The sequence below is a fragment of the Polypterus senegalus genome, chromosome 2, assembly GCF_016835505.1.
Source record: "Polypterus senegalus isolate Bchr_013 chromosome 2, ASM1683550v1, whole genome shotgun sequence".
Taxonomy (NCBI): domain Eukaryota; kingdom Metazoa; phylum Chordata; class Cladistia; order Polypteriformes; family Polypteridae; genus Polypterus; species Polypterus senegalus.
The window spans coordinates 122,903,129-122,916,785 of record NC_053155.1 but is presented as its reverse complement, the minus strand read 5'-3'; positions in this window follow the sequence as shown (position 1 = coordinate 122,916,785).

Sequence of the window (13,657 nt, the reverse complement as noted above, 5' to 3'; positions counted from 1 at the left end):
CATAAAGTCTGTACTGCTAATATCTGTTGGTATTTTGCACTGTTGATCTGAATTCCCATTTGTTAATTTAGCCACTGCTCTAAAAGTACCCTAGGATTTTTATTATTGCTATCTATTAATGTAGAATAGTATTCTGAGCGAGCTTTAAAGAGGGCTTTTATATTTATTACACTCTCTGTCCATGCAATTTGAAAGACATGTAGCTTTGTTGTTCTCCATCTGCTCCAGTTTTCGACACTCTAATTTAAGAGCTCGAGTATTTTCATTAAACCAGGGAGAGTTTCTATGTGCTTTGATCACTTTTGTTTTAGGGAGCCACTGTGTCCAGAGCATCTCTCAAGGTCACATTATAATGTGATGTTAACTGATCTAAATGGTTTTCCACAATTACACTCGACTTACTCAAGGTATCTATAAATTTTGAAGCAGAATTACAATCTAGATGTCGCACTGTCTTTGTTTTAATCTGAGTGCTGGCATGGGCAGAACTAAATCAAACGTAATTAAGAAGTGATCGGAAATAACTACATTTAATGGAGTAATATTTAAATTTTGAATTTCAACTTTGTAAGTTATAATTAAATCTAATGTATGGTTATGATTATGAGTTGGACCTTTGACAATCTGACAAAATCCTACTGAATTTAACAAATAAGTAAAACATTTGCTAAAAGTGTCAGTTTCCACATCAATGTGTACATTAAAATCCCCATCAGAACTACGTGATCATAATTTATAGCCAAATCAGACAGAAGGTTGCTAAATTCAGTCATGAACAATGAATATGGCCCTGGTGGTCTGTAGACTAGCACTATAATTGTGTTGGAATCTGTTTTAATATTTAAAATGAATGCCTCAAAGGATGTAAAGTTGCCTAAATTTTTAGGAGTGATTTGCATTTTGTTACAATGAATTATTCCAAGGCCTCCTCCTCGACCAGAATCTCTAGACTTATGAAGGAACGAGTATCCATCTGGTGACGCCTCAGCTAGGGAACAGTGTCACATTTACTAAGCCAGGTTTCAGTAAGAAGACACAGATCAGATTTTGTACTTAATATATATCATTTACCAAAACAGCTTTAGTGCCAAGAGAGCGAATGTTCAATAAACAGCATTTAAAACTGCATGGTTCTTTCTGAACTGCTGATATATTTTTCGTTTTAATTTGAATTAAATTTCTATTACAGATGCCCCTGGTGGAGTGTCTGGTTTTATCCCTTGGTCTAATTATACACCTTATTTTTGGTTATCAATTAATTTATGGTTTGTATCAAGACTAAATTTACTGGATGCCCCACAACAGGGATTATGGGTAACAGCTTCAGGAAAATAACAGGTGGGATAAACAACAGCCTGTGATTTAAGATCACATGACTGCGGCCTGGATGGTGCTCTAATCAGTCAACCAGGCAGTTTTGCTGCCATATTTTGGGATAATACATAAGATCCCTCCAGTTAGGATGAAGACCATCTCTTCTGAAAAATCCAGGCCTTTCCCAAAAATCATCCCAATTGTTCACAAATGCTATGCTTTTATTTGCACACCAGGTTTCTAGCCAGCAGTGAAAGGAATGCAATCTACTATAAATCACATCCCCTCTATATAATCTTGGTAAGGGACCAGATACAATTAAATTCCGACATTTTGTTTTAGCTTTGGTGCATAGAGAGATGAAGTTCGCTTTAATACCTCAGATTGCTGTAAATAAATATCATTAGTGCCGACATGCAGCAATAAGGTAGATACTTCATCGCCGGCAACACGGTCCAATGCGGCCTTTATGCCAGAAATCTTGGCCCCTGCAAGGCACTTAACATTAACTGCTGGTTTAACATAGTTTGGAATTCTAACATTCCGCACTATGGAATCGCCAATTATGAGCACTTTATTATTCTCAGTTTCCACAGGCGCGCTGCGGAGAGCTGAGAACCTGTTCTGGGTCCGAATTGGTGACCTGGGTGCTGGGGACTAAATTTTGGATTCTTAGACCCCCGTCTTACTGTTACCCACTCGCCCTGTGGCTGAATTGGTGCTGCTGATTTCGGCCTCGCACTGACTACAGTGGGACCTGGAGAGACTGAAGCCGAATCAGATGTAGCCGAATTGTCTAAACAAACCGAGTCGATCCAATTTTCGGTTTGCCTAATCGCTATCAGATTCCTAACGCGGTCCTCCAATTTGCGTATTTTCCCGACCAACTCTAAATTAACTAAACATTTTTGGCAGGTGAAGCTATCTGCACCGTCGGCCGGAAAACCTGAGCTGTACATACTGCAGGACACACAACATATAAACGTGCCCTCGATGGGCAGAGAGCAGATAGAACTTACATTAAATGTTGAAGTCATCTTTGCCGTTTTTATAGGTGCTCCTGCGCTTTCCGTGTTGAGCTGAATCACCGTCGCTTTAAGTTTCCACCACCCGCTAAGCGATCGACTTTAATTTCTCACTGCCGGTTATTTCTACTGGTCAGCTGCCGGCTTTACCTCAGGTGAACTTGCTCGGGTGCTTTCGAAGGGCTACGTGCCTGTGGGAGACGCCGCCGCTCCTCTCTGCTTCCGCTCGCTGATCTGCTGATGGGTCACATGTTTTGGGCCTGCACCAAATTAACATCATTCTGGACAAAAATTTTTAAGTTCCTTTCAGACAGCCTTGGTGTCACAATCCCTCCTAATCCACTAACAGCTGTGTTTGGTGTTCTTCCAGATGGACTTAAAGTGGAGAAAGACAAACAAACTGTGATTGCCTTCACTACACTATTGGCACACAGACTTATTTTGCTAAACTGGAAGAATCCTAACTCTCCTCTTTTAAGTCAGTGGGTAACTGATGTTTTATATTATTTGAAATTGGAAAATATCAAATTCTCAAATTCTCACTTAGAGGATCTTTTTCAAAACCTGACAGGATCTAATCAATAATGTTTTAGAATAAGCTATTAAAGCACCGAGGAAGTAAATTCTCTCCCCATTTCTTTTTTTCTCCATTTATCTCTATCCACCTAATAAACTCATCAATTTATTCATATTTACTATTTTTAAGTTTTAGTCCATTGGCCATGCTATCTTTCTCGGGGTGGGGGCTGATTTCTTTTCAATCCTATGTTTTGTAAAAACTGATCTATTTGTATGGAATGATTACAATAAAATCAATAAAATTTAGGGCAGTACTCAATTAAGTCATCAGCACCAAATTAGAGTAGAGTTTTATAAAAAGTGAGAAGTCAAGGAAAATCACACCTTTTATTGGCTAACTAAAAATATTACAATATGCAAGCTTTCCAGACAACTCAGGCCCCTTCTTCAGGCAATACAAAAACTGGAGTTCCCTGTGTTTATACAGATACTAGGGCAGATACAACATTGGAAAACCTTTAAGTGAGACATCTTAAATGTAAAAAATTAATAGACCTCCTCAGGCTAAAATTCATTTAGCAAGTGAGAAGAACAATGTATTGGCAAGATCTTTGGATAAGATAACTGTCCAACAAAATCTTTTGAAGTTTCTGATGAGTTGTTCAAAGCAATGCAGGTCTGTAGTCAGGTTGTCTGTGTCAGTCCAAGAGATGCAAACAATCCTGATATCTGGCCATACAACTCTTGTCTCTGTTTAAACCATGTTGCAATGTTTTGAATTTTAGCATAAGTTTCACTTCCCATTCTTTTCTCTCTTGATATGTTCTGAAGTTGCCCATAAGCACTGTGACTTTAAAGTCCCTGCCACAGTGTCCATGACTGTTGAAGTGGGCTGCTACAGGAACATCTGTGTTGCCATGTTTGATATGGAACCTGTGTAAATTCATTCTTTGGAAGAGTGTTTGTCCAGTTTCTCCCATATAGAGTGCAGTGTCAGGACATTTCATACAGAGAAAGAGGTAGACTACATTAGGTCATACCACTGCACAGGACTTGGTGAGTGGGAGTTAGTGATGGTGAAAAACCGGAAAGGAAAGCACAGAAAAGTAAAGATTGCAAATTTATTGAAGTGTATGATAATTCTATGCATATGTACTATATTAAGGGTAGAACTAAAAAATACTTATGAAACAAATTAAAACAGTGGGTTTTTAGAAGTTTTTTTAAATGATCTACAGTGTTAGACTGGCACATCTCTGTTGGTCAAGTATTCCAGATTTTTGGTGCATAACAGCAGAAGGCCACAGCATCACTTCTTTTATGCTTTTCTCTTGGAACTGTAAACAGACATTTGTTAGAAGATCTAAGTTTATGACTTGGAACGTAGGGGAACAAGAACTCCAAAATATAAGAAGGAGCAAGGTTTAAAGCTTCATATACAATTAGTAAAATTTTAAAGTCAATTCTGAAAGACAATGGTAGCCAATGTAATGATGCTAACATCAATGTGATGTGCTCAGATATTCTGGCTACGATTCTTGCTGTTGCATTCGTGTTTGACTGCAACTGATTTGTGTCTTTATTAGGTAGGCTAGTTAGTAGTGCATAACTATACTGTACAATATATATTATTTTAAGGATTACATTTGAAAATATCTGTCATTTTTGTGCATTTCAGTATTTTTTTAAAATATGATAACCTCACATGAAAATGTGCAATAGATATCTTATAGTGGTTTCTTATATTGAGACACATGAGATCAAATCACACTGTGAAACAACACATATTTTAAACATATTATTAACCAGCCCCAGGGATGCACAAACCAGTGTGTTTCTTTGTGCCAGTCCCAAGCCCAGATAAAAGGGGAGGGTTACATCAGGAAGGGCATCCGGTGTAAAATTTTGCCAAATCAATATGCGGACAACAATACAAATTTCCATATCGGATTGGTTGAGCCCCGGATTAACAACAACCGCCACCAGTACTGTTAGCCAACAGGGTGCTGGTGGAAACTGGGCTACTGTTGGCCAATGAAGGAGAAGAGGGGGGAGACGTTGTCGGAGGCAGGAAGAGAGGAGAGAAAGTAAAGAGAGTGGAACTGAGGATAGGAACTTTGAATGTTGGCAGTATGACTGGTAAGGGGAAAGAGAGTTAGCAGATATAATGGAGAGAAGGAAGGTTGACATATTGTGCGTGCAAGAGACTAAATGGAAATGGAGTAATGCCAGGTGGATCAGAGGTGGATTCAATTTGTTCTATCACGGTGTGGATAGGAGGTGAAATGGGGTAGGAGTTATTCTGAAGGAACAGTATGACAAGAATGTTTTGGAGATGAAAAGAGTGTCAGACAGAGTAATGATTATGAAGCTGGAAATTGGAAGTGTGATGATGAATGTTGTTAGTGTATACGCACTGCAAGTTGGGTATGCAATGGGCGAGAAAGAAGATTTTTGGAGTGAGTTGGATGAAGTGATGAACAGTGTACCCAAGGGACAGAAAGTGGTGATTAGAGCAGATTTCAATGGGCATGCTGGAGAAGGGAACAGAGGAGAGGAGGAGGTGATGGACAGGTATGGTGTCAAGGAGAGGAATGAAGAAGGTCAGAGGATAGTGGATTTTGTTAAAATGATGGACATGGCTGTGGTGGATATGTATTTTAAGAAGAGGGAGGAACATAGGGATAGATTACATCCTATGCAGAAGAGTTGATCTGAAGGTGATTGAAGACTGAAAAGTGGTGGCAGGGGAAAGCATAGTTAAGCAGTATAGGATGGTGGCCTGTAGAATGACATTGGAGATCAAGAAGAGCAAGAGAGTGAGGGCAGGGCCAAGTATCAAATGGTTGAAGTTGAAAAAGGAAGACTGCAAGGTTGAGTTTAGGGAGGCGGAGAGACAGGCACTGGGTTGCAGCGAAGAGTTACAAGAGAGCTGGGAAACTACAGCAGATGTAGTAAGGGTGACAGCAAGAAGGGTGCTTGGCGTGACATCTGGAAAGAGGAAGGATGAAAAGGAAACCTGGTGGTGGAATGAGGAAATACAAGAAAGTATACAAAGGAAGAGGATGGCAAAGAAGAAGTCAGAGAGATGCAGAAAGTAGACAAGAGTACAAGGAGATAAGGCGCAAAGTGAAGAGAGAAGTGGCAAAGGCTAAGGAAAAGGCGTATGATGAGTTGTATGTGAGGTTGAACACTAAGGATGGGAGAAAAGGACCTTTACCAATTGGCTAGACAGAGGGACCGAGCTGAGATGTGCAGCAGGTTAGGGTGATAAAAGTTAAAGATGGAAACATACTCATAAACGAGGAGAGTGTGTTGAGCAGATGGAAAGAGTACTTTGAGAAGCTGATGAATGAAGAGAACAAGAGAGAGAAGAGGTAAGATGATGTGGAAATAGTGAACCAGGAAGTGCAATGGATTAGCAAGGAGTAAGTAAGGATAGCTATGAAGAGGATGAAAAATGGAAAGGCCGTTGGTCCAGATGACATACCTATGGAAGCATGGAGGTGTTTAGGAGAGATGGCAGTGGAGTTTTTAACCAGATTGTTTAATGGAATCTTGGAAAGTGAGAGGATGCCTGCGAAGTGGAGAAGAAGTGTACTGGTGCAGATATTTAAAAATAAGGGGGATGTTCAGGACAGCAGTAACTACTGGGGAATAAAATGCATGAGCCACAGCATGAAGTTATGTGAAAGAGTAGTGGAAGCTAGGTAAAGAAGTGAGGTGATGATTAGTGAGCAGCAATATGGTTTCATACCAAGAAAGAGCATCACAGATGCAATGCTTGCTCTGAGGATGTTGAAGGAGAAGTTTAGAGAAGGCCAGAAGGAGTTGTATTGCGTCTCTGTGGACCTGGAGAAAGCATATGACAGGGTGTCATTGAGAAGAGCTGTAGTATTGTATGAGGAAGTCGGGAGTGGCAGAGAAGTACATAAAAGTTGTACAGGATATGTACGAGGGAAGTGTGACAGTGGTGAGGTCGGCGGTAGGAGCGACGGATGCATTTAACAAGTAGGTGGGATTACATCAGGGATCAGCTCTGAGCCTGTTCTTATTTGCAGTGGTAAAGGACAGGTTGACAGACAAGATTAGACAGAAGTCACCATGGACTATGATGTTTGCTGATGACATTGTGATCTGTAGCGATAGTAGGGAGCAGGATGAGGAGACCCTGCAGAGGTGGAGATATGCTCTAGAGAGGAGAGGAATGAAGGTCAGTAGGACAAGACAGAATACATGTGTGTAAATGAGAGGGAGGTCATTGGAATGGTGCGGATGCAGGGAATAGAGTTGGCGAAGGTGGATAAGTTTAAATACTTGGGATCAACAGTACAGAGTAATGGGGATTGTGGAAGAGAAGTGAAAAAGAGAGTTCAGGCAGGGTGGAACAGTTGGAGAAGAGTGCCAGGAGTGATTTGTGACAGATGGATAACAGCAAGAGTGAAAGGGAAGGTCTACAGGACGGTAGTGAGACCAGCTATGCTATATGGGTTGGAGACAGTGGCACTGACCAGAAAGCTGGAGACAGAGCTGGAGGTAGCAGAGTTAAAGATGCTAAGATATGCAATGGCTGTGACAAGGATGGATAGGATTAGAAATTAGTACATTAGAGGGTCGGCTCAAGCTAGACGGTTAGGAAACAAAGTCAGAGAGGCGAGATTGCGTTGGTTTGGACATGTGCAGAGGAGAGATGCTGAGTATATTGGGAGTAGGATGCTAAGGATAAGGCTGCCAGGGAAGAGAATAAGAGGAAGGCATAAGAGAAAGTTTATGGATGTAGTGAGAGAGGACATGCAGGTGATGGGTATAACAGAAGAAGATGCAGAAGGCAGAAAGATATGGAAGAAGATGATCCGCTGTGGCAACCCCTAACGGGAACAGCTGAAAGAAGAAGAAGTAGATTAACATAGTACAAGTGAGTGATGACATTTTAAAGTGAAGTCAATGTATGCTGGCAGAGCTATTGATTTGCATTATTTCAGTGAGTTACAAGGAAGTAAACAGAAATTGGAATCATTGGGAAAACTGGGTTTAGTACCGGAAGTGACATCTTCATGGGCACCAGAAACGTGCGGGATTTCCCACGAATGGTCTGCAGAGTATCGATAGAGAGAAAGACAGTGCACTTCGCCATCCCCTGGTCTGGCGTGGAACTATCATTATTTAGGTCTTTTAGCTGATTCCCATGCGCACATGTGTGATAGAGTATATTGTATGTCTTTGCTAGGGAAGGTATGCTTCCATGTGTGATATGACAGACTGGCTCAGTCTCAGCTCTCTACTCTGGTGTGAGGCTGGACTTTTCACTCTCCAAATAAACATATTAAAATGGTAGTTCTTTGATACTACAGCATAATGTTCTAATGTTCTAAAGTACTCTACTAAATTATAGTTTTACATTTTCAAAGATGCAATTTAGACTCCCCAATCTGGGGACTTGCTCCTGGCACTCTTCCTTTTAATCCTCAGTCATTGTTGCCAGGTCTATGGTTTTCTCACTCAAATGAACTATTTTTGGTTGTCATCTGCGAGAAAAAAATGGGCTTTTGTGGGTTCCATTTCTTTGGGCTACTTTTTAAAAAACAGTGCACTATTTTTGTCTATTTTTACATCCCCCTCAATTAATTTTTACCTTGTTCTCCATCCATCTGGCCCCCTTTCCCCTTGTATTATATTATTTACCATTCTAAAATCCTCACTTCCCCCATTATATGATGGTATATACCCATTGTAGCACTCTGAAAATAGAGTTGCTAAGTCCATGGGTTTCCCACCTAATTGGGCTATTTTGAAAATACAGTTGCAGGTAAATATTATGAGGTCTGTGTTTCATGCTTCCTCTGGTCCTGTTCAGTCCATGAACTTCATGATATCCAAAGTGCATTCTGGTGCCACATTCCCGTTACACAGCATATCACAAGCTCACAGATAGATAGATAATGTCACACAGTTGGGAATCCTTATGGGGAAAATCATAAAACACTCAGACAAAGAAAATATCTGCAGACTTCACACAGACAGAGCCTTTTCCAGGATTCTGCACGTTACAGTATGCTCAATATGCTCAGTAAATAATACCCAAATTATATGCAATTGTGGAGTATAATTTATAAAAAAAAAATCAATTTTGATGCATAATGAGGATTTATCCCTGTATCATTTTAACTGTTTATTTATTTATGTATGTCTGTATATTTATTTATTTTACACTGACTTTTTTATTCCAGGAATATCAAATTCTGTGAAATGGGGATATGATAAATTTCACTACTTAAATGCCAGGACTAAAGAAAGTTTTAGTCACAAGCTACATGAGCGAACAGATGGCAGTGCCACCTACTTAAATAAAAGAATAATTAGCTGAGCAAGTCAAAATCACTATATATTTAGGAATACAGATCAGTGATCAATTAAAATATCACAACTTTGCCTATTTAAAAAAGCTAAATAAACTAAGTTTTCTGTATGAGTTTAGTGTAAACTGCTATATTCTCAAAAAATGCCTGTTTTGAAGTACATTTGCCCTAAAATTGCAACATATGAGTAAAGTGAAAAGCTTAGTCATTGGAGTTAGTCAAATGACTGAAACATCAGCATGCAAAAATATGACCTTCAGAAGCCTTCTTAAATCCTGTAATCATCCTTGTCATTCCATCAACTGTCAATTTAGATGTTTGATAAGCAATCCTATTGTGCAATGTAGAATAACAAGAGTGGCTATATAAGAGAGCATTTGTACAATCAGCAGATAAGTTGTTTATTGGTGAAAGACCTTAACTGATTAATTACATTAAATGTTCATGCGTTATAGATCAGCTATGGGTGAAGGTGTCAGAAGGAATGTGTATGGCTTACTGTACAGGTGGATTCTTTACCATTATTTCATGTTGTGTCTATCAACATTTAATACTCACAAGAAAATTATTTTCTCATTGTCCGATGAGGTCTCCCTTGTCCTTAACACTAGAATTACCAGAGCCTACGAAAAAACTTGTAAATCCGTCCCACCTTAAATGGCTTCTTAAAATCGTTCACAGCTCTCCACCAGCGTCTTTTGTCATCTAAATGTGCTGATAAAAATCAGGCTGCAAGCAGCTGTCTATTCCATTCCCCCACCGCCTTAGAACGTGCACAAGCTTCTCCCAGCTCATGCCTTGATTGATTTTCTGGGAGTGAAGTGGAGTTTTAGAGTGGAAATAATAGATCGTTGTTTGGAACACACGCATTTCATGTCTGTTCCGTTTCTACAGTAATCTTTGTAAACACATTTTTAAAACAGAAACATTTATATATTTTACTAGTAGATGACAAAATGTAGGCATAAACTATATAATGTATGAAGCCTGAAGTATCAAATAAATACTTTCACAAAAGGTACAAATCTAACACAGCAATTGCGCTTTTATTCAAAAATATAACTGCAGAAACAAAAAGCAGCCTTAACATGCAACATTGACACCTGTTTGTTATGACTGCGTCCGTGGCGCAATAGAATCAGCTGCTGCCTGGGAATCAAAAGGTCGCGAGTTTGATCCTGCACCACTCTGTTTTGAGAAGTAAACTGCTCTCAGTCTTACTATTTTAGAATAAAAACATACATTTGATTTCAGTCTGTAACAGCCGGTGTAATTTATGATACTTGTAAAGGTTAGCTCTGTTTTTTTTTAGTCAGTTTTATTATCTCAGCCACGTTCATGAGCCCAAACACACCCCAACCCCGCATCTGACACTGCTGTTTTCACATAGACGTGCTGTAACAGAGGTAAACTCAGCTCCCTTCTACATCGGAGCAAGAATGCACATACCATTGCTTGCATACTAAAGTGTCAGCAGGCACTTTTCGTGGCATTACACACAGTTTTGAGTATTCCCTCTGCACATTACTTGTGGCTTTAGGAAGTAAATAAATGAATAAAGGTAAATCGTGTCATAAAATGATTTCTTCAAAACGTTGAATGTTATTTATTTGGCACATACATGTCTGCATGCACTTTTTGTGGCATTACACATGTATTTTTTGAGCATGTCCGTGCCAAATAAATAACATTCTTTTTGGTCAGTAACATGGAGAAGAACGAGTTTACCAAGACATCAAAAGGAACAGAATCTGAATCAGTAATCCCACACTGACTAGAATTTCACAATCACATTGACAGTGTGCCTTTTCATTGTGAAAGGAGATACTTCAAACATGTGAACATTAAATAAGACACCTTATATGGCATTTTCTTGATGAACATCAATTGAAAACAACTGCTGAAACACCTCCCCCCAAAACAGAGAAATACCCAGCTGTTACCATACACCACAAAAACAAAAAAATTCCTGTGTCACTTAAATCGGCTCCTGGGTAGGATAACAATGGTCTTGAATTTCCTCCATTTGTACACAATCTGTCTGACTGTGGACTGGTGGAGACCAAACTCTTTAGAGATGGTTTTGTAACCTTTTCCAGCCTGATGAGCAGCAGCAACTCTTCTTCTGAGGTCCTCAGAAATCTCCTTTGTTTGTGCCATGATACACTTCCACAAACATGTGTTGTGAAGAACAGACTTTGATAGATCCCTGTTCTTTACATAACACAGGGTGCCCACTCACACCTGATTGTCATTCCATTGATTGAAAACACCTGACTCTAATTTAACCTTCAAACTAACTGCTAATTCTAGAGGTACTTTTGCCAGACACAAATATGTAATATCCGATCGTCTTCCTCAATAAATAAATGACCAAGTAAAATATTTTGTCTCATTTGTTTAACTGGTTTCTCTTTATCTGCTTTTAGGGCTTGAGTGAAAATATGATGATGTTTTAGGTCATCTTTATGCAGAAATATAGAAAATTCTAAAGGGTTCACAAACTTTCAAGCACAACTAGAAATGATAGTCAGCATTATTTAAAAATCACAAATAGATGCACATCAGCCACAGAAAAGGTTAATGCCTTCCTCAGGGACATCATACAACTGAAAACAATTAAAGCAGACATAATCCGTTTCGATAAATCTCGACTCATTAAAATTAGCCCATTATTTCCAGTCATCAACCTCATCATTACTAATTCTCAAGAATACATAAATAGACTGGCATATTTATATAAATCAGAAAGTATTGTCAGAGACTGGTCTCATTTTTCATTCTGAGAATGCATAAAATAACACTTAACGGGTTTACTGCAATAATCTTTTCATGGGTCTTCCTGCTAAAATTGATGGATTACAGTAGGTTCAAAATTCTGCAGCCAGCATTCTGTCTTCGACCAATGCAATAATCTCTGCATCCTTCAATTTGCTCTCTTAATTGTACCCTTATCAGACTATATCCAGTACAATCAGATCCCTAGATGTACATGAAATCTCACATTATTTGTTTCTCATAATCCACAAATCAAGTCATCAGGTCACATATTTACAACATGCAAAGGCATGCATTTTTTCTAAAATATTGTTAAATAAAGTATCTCCAGAAAATGAAAGTAGTCCATTGTTTTGCCAAAACAGAATGATTTTTATTTTGGGACCGGAAGATGAGATGAGAACAAAACAGAGCACCTGCTATTTAACCAAGCCAGAAAAGTGAAGTAATAATCAGAATTGTAAATCGGAAAGTAAGTCAGAAAACATAGAGCAAGAATGAAGAGAAGGGCATATTAAGTCTTTAGTTTTATCCAAAACATGGATACCCGTGCCATGCATTAATGACCTTCTTAAAGGGTCGCCCTGAAAACATCACACAAGCACACACCTGGGCACTTCTGGGAATCTGCTTCAGCAAAGGATGACACAAAAGTCACAAAATTGAGATGCCAGTCAATATTTAAAAATGGCACAATAAGACATTAAAAAAATACAACTTAGTTAGGAACCAAGACAGGATGAAATAAATGCTTTAATCAAATTCATTGACCATAGAAACCTCAGAATAGCCAACAAAAAGTTCCAAACCTCCACAGGAAAGTGTAAAAAAATTAATAAGGGACACCAATCACAATACCCACAAACACAGGATCATACTTTTGTTTTGAAGACAGGACTCTTGACCAATTAATGAGGAGGGGAGGTGGGACTCAAAACTCAAAAGTGTGAAAGGGCTTCCTGTTTGAGGACAACTTTTTTCATGGACATTTTTGATATTATTTGCTGTTGTCTAGTGTTATGTCACCTTCTATCAAACTCTCATGTCCATTCCTCTCAAAAATATGTGATTAAATGTTTTCTTGACCATCACTAGAAAGTGCATGGGATAGTAACATATAAAAATAATTTTTGGGTGGAGTAGTCCTTAATACTTTGTTTTTGTGTTTGTTTAGACTATATTCTTCTATGCTTTGCAGTATGTATTGTGATGGTATGCTTAGTAAGAGCCTCTAAATTGAGGAAACCTAATACTTTTTCTAAAGGCTGCTTTAAATTTATACTCTTCTTAGCAGTCAACCAAACATAAAATATCGAAGAGATATTTATTTGTAATAGTTTACACTGACTGCTTTGATTATTGTGTTTCAATCTGCATTTCAGAATTTTAGAATGCAAGTTACTGATAGAATCCAGACCTTGACATTGAATGTTTATTTTACAGTCTAATATTTTTGGAATTCAGATATTCAAGTGCATATCAATAGCTTGTTAATGGAGAAATGACAAATATTTATGAATTATTTATTGATATTGTAAAAGCAGTAAATTTTATCTAAGACATTAACACATTATATACTTTTATGAAATCATGCACTTTAATTAAATCTAACTTCTAGCATAATTATTTTTTCACTTGTGTTGAAACTTTTCAGTGATGTATTTG